Raw genomic sequence first — 5178 nt, 5'->3', positions numbered from 1 at the left:
ATATATATATATATATATATTCTTCAAAATAGACTTTTGGATTTAAGAAGAGGCATGCAAGTGCAATAAAAGGCATATGCGGCACAATTATCCGGTGCCCTTTCCAGCAATGAAAACCATCTTAGTGATGATAACAATGAAAAGACAAAGAGAATAATGGATAATGGATAACGGTCAACGATCAAAGCTCAAAAGAAAGTTATTCAAGGTACGCAAATTACAGGAACACAAGTCGTTAATAACATGACATGTCAGATTCTTAATTATAAGTACTGGAACTCTCATAATAAATCAAATTTATTCTCACAAGTGATTAGTTAAACTCACCACCTCATTAATTATTGCCATCAAATTCAGGTGTATTAGTCCAATAACAAACAAATTTGGAGTTCAAGTAAGAAAACTACATATCATAAGAGTAGGTTGTCACTGATGATGCTATAACTACTCCAAAAAATTATGTTAATTAAAGACAGATACACCTCGACTTGATGGACTTTTACAAAAGTATTTTTAAAACAAAAAATAAAATAAAATTATTGGCTCAATTCTTTTAATTTAATCTTTTTAATCTAATAATCTAAGAACATACTTTATCCCAAATTTTTAGACATTAATAACTATGTGATGGTCAAAAATAATAAATTCTGATTGTTTTTTAGTATTTTTTATTAAATAATAAAAATTTGAATATCTATATAGAACAAATAATTTAATATAAAAATTAATTTCTTTTAACAAAATAAAAGTTTAAACAATGATTTGATAATTAAAATTATTAGAAAACTAAAATAATGTTTCATAAAAATTTTCTTAAATATCGATCCAGTCATAAATTAATTAGCACTAACTTACTACGATTAAGATTAGTAATTTTGTTCAATGTAAGACATGATGACGAATAATTTTGCATCCCAAATAAAACTAGTTTAATAAAATTTTGTTGAATCAAAGGTTATGTTTCAATAAGGTGAACTTGCTCTATCTATAGTTATGAACATGAACAATGTTTACTTGTTTTGTTTTCGTCAAAGGCAAGCTTTTAATTTTTTGTTAACCGCTAAGTGAAATAGATACATTTTTTGTTATTAGGATCTCTTCCACCGCTAAGTGAAATAGATATATTGGTAATGAATTAGTCATGATATTAATGAATAGTAAAAATTTCATAATAGTAATAAATAATATTATAATAACTAAATTAAACAATGCATAAAAAGAAAAAATAATTTATAATATAAATTTAAAAGTGTTATATTGTATATAAATTGATTAAATAATATATAAATTAATATTAAATTTAAAAATATTGTACAAAGTATTAATTTTGTGATTTGTATATTATAAGACCCGGTTAATTAACGGCTAATTAACTCATAAATGAGAATTTATTCTAGAAAGCTAAAAATGTGATTTTTATGGCTTAATATGATAAAGGAGATTGAGACGAGAATTTCGGTACCAATTTTATAGAAATCGGACCAAGAATGGACCGAACGGGACAAACCGGGCCAACCGGACCCAAAGTGGGCCCTTGGCCCAACTAAACTAAACCTAATACACTCATTTCAGCACTCTCTCTCCTCACTACACTCAAGAAACACGCTGAAATGGAGGCCATGGAGGGAAGAACACTCTCTCAAGTTCTTTCTTTCATTTGATCTTCAAACCACCATAACTTTTGATCTAGAGCTCCGATTGCCGCATTGTTTGCGGCCACGCGTTCACCGTGGAGAGCTCTAAAAAACTCATACAATCAATTTTGAGGTAAGCCACGTTTTGCTCTTCGAATTTCCAGCTTTAATTTCGAGTTTTATGAGAAAAAATATTGAGATTTTGGGCTCTTTGATGTTATAGGACCCAACTCTCTTGAAGGAGAAGGTTAATCTTGTCTCCTTGGACCTTGGGTGTGGTAAGATTCTCAACCCTAGTGTAAATTGTTGTTCTATGATGTTTGGGTATTGAGATGTTGTGTATGGGTATAATGATTGTGGCTTAGGTTGTGTGTATGTGAATATTGGTGCTTAATTGGTAATTTTGGAAAGTTGGGGAGAGAGTTTTGTGTGATAAAATCTGTTCTTGGAGGTGTTGAGACCTTGAGAGCTTGAGGAAAAGTGATTTGGAAGTGCTCCGGTTGAGCTTGGGAAATCGGCTAAGGTATGGTCACGGTTTCTCGTATCTAATATGTAATGTGGTAGGAAATACTTAGGCTAGAGGCCCTAAGATAGGCATTGAATTGATGATGTTGTTGAATGGTTGAGATATATGATGTGATCATATATGTGACTATGAATATTGATGCCTTGATTGTGTGATATATGAGAAAATGCATGTTGTGATATATGCTTGATGAATGACTGAGGTTGAATTGGTGGGTGGTACCATGTTGATGGTGAGTATGATGATGAGTATGTATAATGATGTTTGATTAGAAATGGTATTATTGGAAATTGGGATGAGGAAGGATGTATGACATGATATTGTGTTTGTCCTTTAGCCATTGATTGAGAAGTGTTAAAATGGTTAGATGGTGGTTTTGGGAATTTTGGTAAAGTGTCAATGTGTGAGTTGAGGATGGCTTGATGTTGATTTTGGTACATTTTGATTGATTTCAAATAGGGTTGAAATTGGCATGTTTTGGTTGATTTTGAAAATAGTTGAAAGTGGCTTATTTTGAAAATGGCACTTTGTGGTTTTGTATGAAAATATGGTTTTTGTGCATGCTTTGACGGGACATAACTTGGACTACGGATCTTCGTTTTGTACCAAACTTATTTAGAAATAAAATTGGATCCGGGATGTCCATGCCGTTCGAAGAACGGGCGAAAAACGATTTAAAACGAGAAAGTTATGTCCTTCGAAAGATTGGGGGTTGAATCTGTGAATTCTGCAGCTTTTAACTTAGAAAATTTTTAGCAGAATAACCCCCCACGCGTAGGCGCACTTGGTGCGTGCGCGTCGATCTTCAAGAAGGCACAATCCACGCGTGCGCGTGGTGTGCGCGAGTGCGTCGATACACTGCACCAAATGCCCAGCCTTTTTCCAGAGAGTTGTGCCAGAGTTATGCCAATTTTGTGCCTGGGGCGCAAATGTGCCCGCGCGTACGCGTGGGTGACGCGTACGCGTCGTTGGCTATTTTTCAATCCACGCGTTTGCGTGTATGGCGCTTGCACGCCGATAAGCTTTGTGGCCATCCACGCATGCGCGTGGAGTGCGCGTACGCGTGGCCCTGTTTTCATCCCAAAGTTAGTTTTTGAGTTTTAAAAGCCAAATTTCATACTTCTAAGCCTCCGATCTCACCACTTATGTCTTAAATCATTGCATATTACTTGCTAATTGTCTAAATGCCTTATCTGTTCCTATTTGTAAATCTCTTGTCTGATATAACTGTGTTTGCTATATTATACTCCTGCTGGTGGTTGGGAGGTCTGAAGGAATTGAAAAGGGAAGTATTAGTTAGACTGAAGGATCTTTAGTCAGATGCCCTTTATGGTTTAGCTTGTTTATAAGCTCTGATTTTATCTGGAGGAAGTTCTAGGATTGCCTTCGGCTTTCCTCTATTATTATGTATTATATATGTGGAAGCTATTACCATGTTGGGGACCTCTGGTTCTCACCCATGCGGATTTTGTGGTTTTCAGATGCAGGGCATGAGGTTTCTCGCTGAAGCATGCTGGAGGCTTCTGGATTAGCGAAGATTCTTGTTCTCTGGACTCTGTTTTGGTTTATATGTTTTGCTTAGATACTTTTATCTCCATTACATAATACCAACTGTGATGACTTCTCTTATAGGAGATTTTTGGAGAATAGGTTTCTGTATTTGTGTCCCTTTGGGTTTCCTTTGGGGTTTCCTTATTTTATTATATGTATATATTGCTATGCTCGGACCGGTTATCTTCGCATCCGGATTTGAGTTTTGATATTCCCGTTTTTGACACTCTTTTGTATATATATAATCTTGCGTTAACTTATCCTTTGCTTGTTACGTTATCGATCGGAGTGTTGCGCTTTCGAGTTGCGATTTTTGTTTACCCCTTTTTCCACAAAGGCTCCTAGTTATAATTCTTATTCACACTACTATATGTACTAATTTTTTTTTATTTTAGAGGTCGTAATACCTTGCCATCTCTAAATTATGACTTAAGCATAAGACTCTGTATGGTAGGGTGTTACATTATGGTATCAGAGCAGTTCGTTCCTGTAGAGCCTGAGGGACGGACTGACTATGCTTCTGTGTATTCTCTGTATGTGTGTTATGTGCTATTAGTATATCTGCTTGATATAATTGGCATAAACGTTCATGAGCATGCATTTGGGACTTTGAAGCACTAGACTTCTGATATTGAGACTGATCAACTTAATATCGATTGTTTGGTGTGTATAGGAACCAGATGGCGCCTCGTGGACACGGTAGAGGTCGTAGGAGAGGTCATACGAATGCTCGTGTGCCGGAGATTAACCCTAATGACCCGGTGAACTTTATGACTGCGTTGGAGAACATGGCTGCTGCTATGCAAGCCACTGCTGAGGCTCTTAGTCAACAGATGAACAACCATGGTAATGACGAAGGTGGAGTTCAGGGCCCGATGACACTGGCAAACTTTTTGAAGGTTAATCCACCTAAGTTCAAGGGAACCACTAGCCCGACTGAGGCCGATACATGGTTTCAGGCCATGGAACGAGCACTGCAAGCGCAGGTGGTACCTGAAGGGCAGCGTGTGGAGTTCGCTACCTATTTGCTCACTGGGGAAGCGTCGCATTGGTGGCAAGGAATCCGACGCCTCCTGCAGCAGGGTGATGATTATATCACCTGGGATGTCTTCCAAGAGGAGTTCTATAAGAAGTACTTTCCGACTTCTGCTAGGACGGCCAAGGAGCTTGAATTGTTGCAGCTGAAGCAGGGTATTATGTCGAGTATACTGACAAGTTTGAGGAGCTGTTCATATTCTCTCGTATGTGTCAAGGGACTCCGGTGGAATATGAGGAATGGAAGTGTGTTAAGTACGAAGGAGGACTCCGGAGTGATATTTTCAGTTCAGTGGGACCAATGGAGATTAGGACTTTCTCCGAGTTGGTGAACAAGTGTAGGGTTATTGAAGAGTGTATGAAGAGGGCAGCCGCTGAGAAAGGAAGTCACAAAGGATCATTCCCACAGAACCGAGGGAAGAGCTTTGCACC

The sequence above is a fragment of the Arachis ipaensis genome, chromosome B03 (genome assembly GCF_000816755.2).
Source record: "Arachis ipaensis cultivar K30076 chromosome B03, Araip1.1, whole genome shotgun sequence".
In the NCBI taxonomy this organism is placed as follows: Eukaryota; Viridiplantae; Streptophyta; class Magnoliopsida; order Fabales; family Fabaceae; genus Arachis; species Arachis ipaensis.
This window is presented reverse-complemented; position numbering follows the sequence as displayed.